This window comes from Myotis nattereri (genome assembly GCF_964212035.1).
Source record: "Myotis nattereri genome assembly, chromosome: X".
NCBI lineage: Eukaryota > Metazoa > Chordata > Mammalia > Chiroptera > Vespertilionidae > Myotis > Myotis nattereri.
In genome coordinates, this window is record NC_138078.1 from 142,305,708 (window position 1) to 142,315,183 (window position 9,476).

General features: G+C 44.9%; 1 pseudogene across 1 annotated transcript; it reads left to right on the forward strand.

The window, feature by feature from the left end:
- Positions 1–8,123: 8,123 nt before the first annotated feature.
- Positions 8,124–9,277, forward strand: LOC308536020 (olfactory receptor 13H1-like; annotated as a pseudogene). Its single transcript has 2 exons — positions 8,124–8,525; positions 8,796–9,277. The product of its transcript is annotated as an olfactory receptor 13H1-like (transcript).
- Positions 9,278–9,476: the final 199 nt, after the last annotated feature.

A 9,476-nucleotide genomic window follows, 5' to 3' on the forward strand; every position in this document is an offset into this window, starting at 1 on the left:
AGCTGGCAGCTGCTAGGGACCCTACCAGTGCATGGATTTCGTGCACTGGGACTCCAGTTATCAATAAGACAAGAAATAACAAGTGTTGGAGAGGATGTGGAGAAAAAGGAACCCTCTTTCGCTGCTGGTGGGAATGTAAACTGGTAACACCACTATGGAAAATAGTATGGAGGTTCCTTTAAAAATTAAGAATAGAGCTAACATATGACCTAGCAAACACTCTTAGATACCTGGCTAATTTGAAAACACTTATTTGTAAAGATGTTATGTAACCCCATGTTCATTGCAGCAATATTCACAGTAGCCAAGACATGGAAGCAACCTAAGTGTCCTTTGATGAATGCTTGGATAAAGACGTGGTACATTTATACAATGGAATACTACTCAGCCATAAGAAATGATGACAACATGGATAAGATCTTGAGAATATAATGCTAAGGGAAATAAGTCAGATGGAAAAGAACATAAATCATATTATTTCAGTTTCTCCTCTTCCCACCTCCCTACCCTCTGGCAACCACCATACCATTGTCTGTGTCTATGAGTTCACTTGTTGCTTTCTGTTTTATATCCCACGCTGGAAGTTCAGAATCTAACCCTGTTTCACCACTTTTCATAGAAACCACCATGCACATGTTATGAAAGAAATGATGCTTACAGAAGACTGGAGAAAAACCAAGCAATGCCCAGAGAAATGGAGTTACACCATTTATTTGCCAGTGGGACCAGAGGGAGATGTTTCTCAAATTTCTGGGCAAAACCATGGAGGAAGCTTTCCCTACTTATATCTTCCTACCCCTTTTGTCTCCCAAATAAGGGTTATTCCAGACCTTATGTTAGGTGACTAGCCTACAAGGTCAGACAGCCAAGTTTATCTTCCCTATTATTCAAGCAGCTAGACAGCAAAGTTAATTTACAGAGTAAGGGGCCATCTAAAAATAACAGAGTTGACTCACAGAATAAGGGATCATCTAATAGCAGGGAATTTCAAACAGTAGTTTTTTACAAAAATAGGGGTTAGCCTTCTCACACACACCACACACATGCTTCCTCCTCCCCATCATCTCAGTATAGTGATATCAATCAGCATTTAGGCTATGATTGCTATGTGAATACTTACAAATGCATTTCACAGGCGTTCCTTAGCAATCTTACATTCAAGTGTACATGAAGAAAATTGTCCAAACCTGCGTGAGTATTTAACCATGCCAGATTTGACCTAGAGTTGAAAATTTCTGTTTAACCTTAGGTGATATATGAAAGTGTCATTAATTAAAACCCTTTTGAGTGCCAGCATCCCTAACTCCTGGCTCTGCACCATCACCTGACTTTTAGACCCTCTCTCAACTTCAGTGGAAACATTCTTTTCATCAGTGCAACTCTATCACCACCGTGCATCTAAGAACACTAATCATGGTAGAGAACTCCTGAGTTGTACATCATCATCATGTCTGATCCCCAGTAACTATGATATCATGCCTGACTCCTGACCACAGGGCTGTCCAGTTTGGTTTACATTCAGCCACCTCTCTGTCCCTCGGGAACATGTTGAACATTCAACATTCATGGGAAACATGTCTGAGGTCTGTCTCCACCTTGGCACCAGGGAAGAGACAAAGAGAATTCACTGGCCTAGACGACTGATGCTCAACCTGCTGGTGCTGATATGAGGCAACTGTGTTCCAGTGTAAATGCCCTGCTGGGGTGGGTGGGGAAATGCTGGGCTTTTTCCTGAATGAACACCTGTATTTACAGACCAGTTAGTTACACATGTATTTTCTCGATATTCCTCCAAACAACGAGTGTGGAGAGCGGCTACAGTGTTTGGACAGGTTCAAGCCTCGGACTAATGAGAGGTCAACAGTCCTCTCATTGCCACGTGCACGTCCCAGCTTGGAGGGCAAAGCCCTCCCAGCACAATTATAGCCAACAGCTATAGTTGTAAGCTTGAACCTATGGTCCGAACACGTGGCCCCACGTGCCTGAGTGATGTGGGCTTGATAGAGTTCAGGTGCATGTAGTTGACTAGGGTCAAAACCCACAAGGATGTTGTAAACATCTTGACCACGCCCTGACTTTGCCTCGTGGAATCTGCTATAAAATAAAGACTCAGCTTGTAGTCTGTGGCGCTATCGGTAGCTCTCCGTCGGAGAGGCTCTCCATCAGAGAGGACAGTGTCCTACCCAGACCCAGCCTTCTTTTCTTATCTGTCTTTTCTCAATCCTTCATCGCCCCCTCTCAGGGTCACTGAACCTGGCTGAGCTGGCGTGGCACATAAGGTGCCCTGGGGCTGAGTATGCCATGGCCTTGCTGGCTCGCCACAAATGAGGTGAGATAACTAGTATTTGTCCCATGTCAAGGAGGAAAAAATTCTAAAGCTGAGATTAAGTATCACAGCTCATCTCAAATCACACAGCCAGGAAGGGGTGGAGTTGAGCTTGAAACTCCAGCTCCAGTCTACCCCTCAGTCAAGTCTTGCTCTCAGTTTCTATTCTAAGCAGACTGATGTTCGATTCTTGTGTACCTCAAGGGTCCGTGTTTGGTCCCTTATTAGTCTGTAACTCTTGCATAGACTCTGGCACAGGAGAGAGGCATAGTAAATGATGGTAATGGTCTAATAATTCTGGTGTCTGAACAAGAATCACTCATTCCTCAAAGGATCTGAAATGCAGCTTTGGACAAGGAGTGCAGAAGTCCCAGGTGTTGGGCTGTGAGGTTGCAGCATGAACTTGTTATTTGTTGTCACTCTTTGGCACAAAGGGTCAATCTGTTTGTTCCATCAAGGCCACGTTTATAATTGAGGCTGCCGTTAGAGGCTACTCACAACTTCAGTAATGTGGTTGGCATACACCTCTAATTATTTTCCCCGAGGTTTTTCTTGCCAAGATCAATTTGTATTTTCTAAGACTCTGTCTCTCTCTGGTTAATAAGGGCAACAGAGGTAACCCCCAAGTAAGCTCTCTCCTCTCCATATTGACTGTGGATTGGAAAATTGTGATTATTTTCCTGAGTTACATTGTGAACCACAGGACTCTGGGAGGTGTCTCTCTCCTCCTAGAGCAGCCGTGGGCAAACTACGGCCCGCGTGCCGGATCCGGCCCGTTTGAAATGAATAAAACTAAAAAAAAAAAAAGACCGTACCCTTTTATGTAATGATGTTTACTTTGAATTTATATTAGTTCACACAAACACTCCATCCATGCTTTTGTTCTGGCCCTCCGGTCCAGTTTAAGAACCCACTGTGGCCCTCGAGTCAAAAAGTTTGCCCACCCCTGTCATAGAGTGTTAGTCTAGATGTATGGTTGGCCTTTGTGTGTCCTTAGCAAGAAGACTGGACTTTCTTATTTTAAAATATTTTTAAACTTGATTGCAGAGAGAAAGAGAGAGGGAGTAAGAGATAGAAACATCGATGATAAGAGAGAATCATTGATTGGCAGCCTCCTGCACACCCCACACTGGGGATCGAGCCTGCAACCTGGCCATGTGCCCTGACCGGGAATTGAACTGTGACCTCCTGGTTCATAAATCTAGACACAACCACTGAGCCACACTGGCTGGGCAGAAGGCTGGACTTTCCTATTACCTATCCTGACATCACTGCAATCCTGAACTGTGGGCAATGGATAGAAGCTGAAGGCTGTAGGGCAGCGGTTCTCAACCTGTGGGTCGCGACCCCTTTGGCGGTCAAATGACCCTTTCACAGGGGTCGCCTAAGACCATCCTGCATATCAGATATGTACATTACGATTCATAACAGTAGCAACAGTACAGTGATGAAGTAGCAACGAAAATAATTTTATGGTTAGGTCACAACATGGGGAACTGTATTTAAAGGGCCAGAAGGTTGAGAACCACTGCTGGGTAACTGAGGACTCTGAAGTCCTTGGCAAGCTTGTGCCTAGAGGGATGTCCTTTGCACCTGCCCCAGGTGGACCTCAGAATCTGGGGACTGACTAGTCAGGAAATGTTGATAGTTATAGAAAAGAAGTGACATTTAGCCTACACCCTGGGGAAAGAAGAAGTATTCATCTCTGCTCACGTGTTCATTCACATTGCCTACTTTTCAGAAGTACAAGGGAATTACCTACCAAGCACCCAGTCCCTGAAAATGTTACCAGGGGATAATCCATTGCCTATTGGTATGTACAGCCCTTAGATCCATCCTTAAGGTTATTTTATTTTAATACCTTACTATGGAGCCCTTCAAGTCACTAATGATTAGGCCTGCTGGCCTCTGTGTGAAGGAAAGCACTCACTGAGCAGTGACCGTAGTTCTTTATATCCTCCAGCTGAAATAGAAGTCAACATTTTAGGTGAGTGAGAACATCATGGTTGAAATCAGGCAAATGTGTTATGACTTGACAAGAGAAGGGCTACAAAAATACCATTATGTTCATACCAAAGCATTTTTAATCTCAAGAAAACAAAATTTGGCTCAAAGTGAGAGCAGGAAGGGGTCCTCTTTTTCATTTTCTCCGCCACCATCACTGAGAATGTGGGCCCCGGTAGGCAAGGAGGCCTGGCTACTGAGCTGGGAGAAGCCTGGCTGATTTGAGCCAGCTGCTCAGCCCCTCTCACAGACACAATTTAGTCATGATTCCATCCTATGCCTGCGGGGCTGGGATGCCACTTTTAGAAATACATGCCACCTATGGAGTTCTCATGGAACATATCAGGATCTTTTCCTTGGGGATGATGTTGCCAAATGTCTCAATGATACAGGACATGTTTGAGTGAAGAGGCTACTTTCTTTAGTCCTCCAGATGGAGTCCCCACAACAGAAGATTCAGTGTGCTCACAGAGCCACAACTGCATAAGGTTGAAGTTGGCCTGATGGCAATAAGAAGTGACCAGCTAGCCCGGCCGGTGTGGCTCAGTGTCAACCTATGAACCAGGAGGTCACAGTTCGCTTCCCAGTCAGAGCACATGCCCGGGTTGTGGGCTCGAACCCCAGTGTGGGGCGTGCAGGAGGCAGCCAGTCAATGATTCTCTCTCATCATTGATGTTTCTCTCTTTCCCTCCCCCTTCCTCTCTGAAATCAATAAAAATATATTAAAAGAAAAGAAGTGACCACCTTCCAAAATAACTAGCCTGTTTTGTGCCTTACGACATGGCAGCACCATCTTCCCCAGGAGCTCGCTGTGAAACAAGCCCCATCGGTGCCTTTTGAAAGATTGTGTGGTCTTAGTGCCTGTTCTTCAAGTCCATGTGCGCACACCGCGGACGGTAAATAAAGCTTTCTCAAGGAAAATGCAGGCAGAGATATTTAAAATTGTGAATATTTACAGTAAGCCAGAAATAAAAGCTTTACAACTATCTAAACTTATAAAAAATTTCAAATGCTAGCTTAAAAATGTGTGTGTGTGTGTGTGTGTGTGTGTGTGCGTGCGACATAGTTTCACAAAACTCTTGGAGGGAAGTGACAAAACTACTTGAAGTCTAGTGAGGTTGCGGATAGAACCTTGGGCCTGGCCTTCAGCCCTCTCACTTGTCCCCTCTGAGAGTGGAGCACAGCAAATAGATATGACAGTCCATTCCATAGTGCCTCACAGGAAAGTGAATTCCCTCCCCTCTCCCCATCTGTGAGTTCCTCACTGCTGGATCCAAGGAGCAAAGATGGAAACTGCTTCTAGGACATCTCAGTATTTTTAGAATCTAATGCCATGAAAGCATGAAAGCTTCATGTGGGAAATGAAACTGAGAAATGTGAAAAGCTGGAGTCACATGACAGAAATGTGGCTTAACAGCCCTGCGGAACAGCAAGGAGGGCTCATTTCCTTTACAAGACCTGGCTGTCTGAAGACTTGGGTACAGAAGAGGGGTAGGGGGCAGGCTGGTTTCTCTAGGACTCAGGCGAATACTCTTCTCTCTCATTCTGACTTTGGGACCTTACAATTATTAAACATCTGAAAAGTTGTCTATGTCTGTTTCTTCTCTCATTTTTGCTTCTGAACAAAAGTTGAAAGCCACCAGGAAATGAGCAAGCTGTACGTGAAGCCAGTGGTTCTCAAACTTTAGAGGCACCAGAACCACCTCCCCCCCGCCGCCCCCCGTGCACGTCTCTACTCCCCAAATTCTAGGCTCTACCCTCAGAGTTTCTGACTCAGTAGGCCTGGGGTGAGACGCGAGAGTCTGAAACTCTACCAAGTCCCAGAAGATGCTGATACTGCTGGTCCATAGACCCGATGTAGAGAAGATCTGCTCTAACCACATGCATCTGTCTGTGGTAACTGAGTTGAGCCAGTTATGAACAGAGTTAGCTCTTTCAACTTTGGTGCCTCCCTCTGTCTACCCCTCCTCATCCGAACTTGAGATGGTCAGATTTTCTCAATCCATGGATGGTCAGCAGAGACTGATGTATTGGCCTTTGTCTCTGCTCTCTTCCCTCCTCATCTCTGACTTGCTGTAGAAGGAACTGACTGGCTAGTTCTCACTCATTCTTAATGTCTTTGCTGAGATGTCACTTCTTTCCTGATCAGAATTGGGAAAAATCATAGTCAAAAGCACCCTTCCTGGGTGTTTTGTAGGACCTTGAACCTCCCCCAATATACTACAGATCAAAGTGTATTATAATAACTAGCCTGCTTCCGTTTCTGTCACTCCCATCAGATAGGGAACCCCTTGAGGGCAGAGACTGTGTCCGGGAGGTTGTTAGTAGTAAATCTTGGTGTAAGGTGATAAATTCCTGGACTCTAAAAACATCAGAATAAAGAAGAATGGATAGATATGAGAGATATTGTAAAGGAATATTCTTCTCAGTGCCCACTCCACAACAGGTGTCCGTAAATGCTTATTCAATTAAATGGACATATTAACGGGGATTTTTGACTGATGAGATATGGAGGGTAAGTTACAGAAGGGAGCTAACATTTGGTGAGCACCTACTATGTGCCAGACACTAATAAATAGCAAAGTTGAAAATGGCATTGACTGAGAGGGGAGTAGGGCATATGAATGAGCTTGACATTGGTGAAGTGATATTTAAGGTGATGGCAAATGCCCAGATGGAGGTGCACATCTGGAGATTTATTGATTATAAATTACAGTACAGTAGTTAGGAGCACAGTCAAAAGCACAGACATGAGAATCAGATACATGCCAGTAGTCACACCAAGATCTCAGATCTCATCATTCTAGTGCAGCCGTGGGCAAACTAGGGCCCGCGGGCTGGATCCGGCCCATTTGAAATGAATAAAACTAAAAAAAAAAAAAAAAAAAGACCGTACCCTTTTATGTAATGATGTTTACTTTGAATTTATATTAGTTCACACAAACACTCCATCCATGCTTTTGTTCCGGCCCTCCGGTCTAGTTTAAGAACCCATTGTGGCCCTTGAGTCAAAAAGTTTGCCCACCCCTGTTCTAGTGCAAGGGAGGTCAGTCTAGACATTGCCAACCAAAGAGAATACTTGCAACCAAGACCAGACAGCACTGGCCAGGCCTGCTAGTCCCACCCACCTGTTCACAGGCCCCTGAGAATCAGAAAGGAACAAAGAGGCACCCAGCAAGGTAGTCCTTAGGGTCCCTCCCTTGGATACCCCCTGACCTTCCAACCTTCACTTTCTTTCTTCTCTACCTTGAAGAGTAATAATTTGCTGGTTGAAGATGTGGGAGAAAACCATTGCAGGTCTTTCAGACCCAGCCTCTGGGTGAGAAGGGGCACAAGATCTTGAGTAGTGAGCTTAAGTGGGTAAAACAAAATTGTCCCAAGGACCTTTTCCTGTGCCACCACACTGTCATCCTTCTGCCCTTGAATGACGAGGCAGTTGCTTTCCACCTGTGGTCAGGTCCCATTTAGCTTGAAGGGAAATCTCATAGGAGGCTTGGTCAGGAGGCTTGGTGGATCCTCTGCTCTCTCTTCCTCAAATATTGTGTTCACACAAGTCCAGGAGTTCTAATCCTTTTTGCTAGAGGACTACCTTTTTATTTTCCAGCAGAGGAATGCAGGGATGAGGGTGGGCTGCTGAAGCTGCTGGTGGCTCAAAGGCTGAAAACCTCAGAGATGAGCGTGTGTCAAGGGCTGGCACAGTTTAATCAACCCGATGGTATAATCAATGCATTCCTTGTGGACAAGGATCTGATTGGTTTGCTTTCTCTCCCACCTGGAGTTGAGGACAGAGAAAATGAATTACCAGGAAATTACAAACCACGCCAAAGTGAATGAATTCATTCTTGTGGGACTGTCCAAACACCCCACATCCCAGAGTGTTCTCTTCTGGGCACTGATGTTTCTCTACATAGTAACTTTGGGAGGAAACTGCACGATCATTTTCCTGATAGGAGTCAATTCTCAGCTCCATAACTTGTCTTTATTGGATCTCCTCTTTTCCACCAGTGCTGTGCCACTGACCATGGCGAACTCTCTGCAGAACTTTCCCACCATCTCTTACAGTTCTTGTTTTGCCCAGCTCACCATCCAAGCCTTCTTGGCACTGGCTGAGTGTTTCCTTCTTGCCATTATGGCTTATGACAGATTTGAGACTATCTCAGACCCACTTAGGTACAACCAGGTCATGCCTTCTCAAGTATGCCTTTTTTTTTTATCCTCACCCGAGGGTAGTTTTCCATTGATTTTTTTTTTTTTAGAGGGAGTGGAAGAAAGAGGGAAAGACAGAAAGAAATATCGATGTGAGAGAAACACATGGATTGGTTGCCTCCTACATGCACCCTGACCAGAGCCCAGAAGGGGGAGGAGCCTGCAACTGAGGTACATGCCCTTGACCAGAATAGAACCCGGGACCCTTCGGTTCCTAGGCCAATGCTCTGTCCACTGAACCAAACCAGCTAGGGCTCAAGTATGCCTTTTAATGGCGTTGTTTGTATGGGTGACAGCCTTTCTGCTAACTGCTATGCCCATTCTGCTCTTCCCCATAAGTTTCTGCAGGCATAATTCTGTCAATCACTTCTCCTGTGAAGGTCAAGCCATCTTTAAATTGTTCTGTTTCAACACCATTTCCCTAGAGGTTATGATGATGGTGTGCGCTGTCATTTCAATGCCAGTGCCTTTCGCTTTCATCCTTATCTCTTTGTATTCTCAGGGATGTCTTAAGATTCCTTTTCTACATGTGGCTCTCACCTGGTCATGTTCACCACTTACTTTAGGACATTAATATATATTTATATGAGACCCTAGACCAAATGGTCTCAAGATGGATGCAAAAGTGTCTCTATAGTTTATGCAGCGGTGACTCCCATGCTAAGTCCCCTCGCCTACACCATGAGAAATAAGGATGTGAAAGTTGCTTTCAGGAGAATAACTTGTGGGGCCAAGTCCTGATTCCTCGATCACACAACAGCACCAGGGTTTTAGCCACCCTGGCAACTTTACATTTGTGATTGACACTTCTAAAATGGGAAACGTTTTTGCAAAGCAACTGAATAATGGAAGAAATTGTGCGAGAACAGAGATTTGATGGCAAGCAAAATACAAAACTGCAGCATGTCACATGCATCTCAAATAAAAATAAAATGCAAGT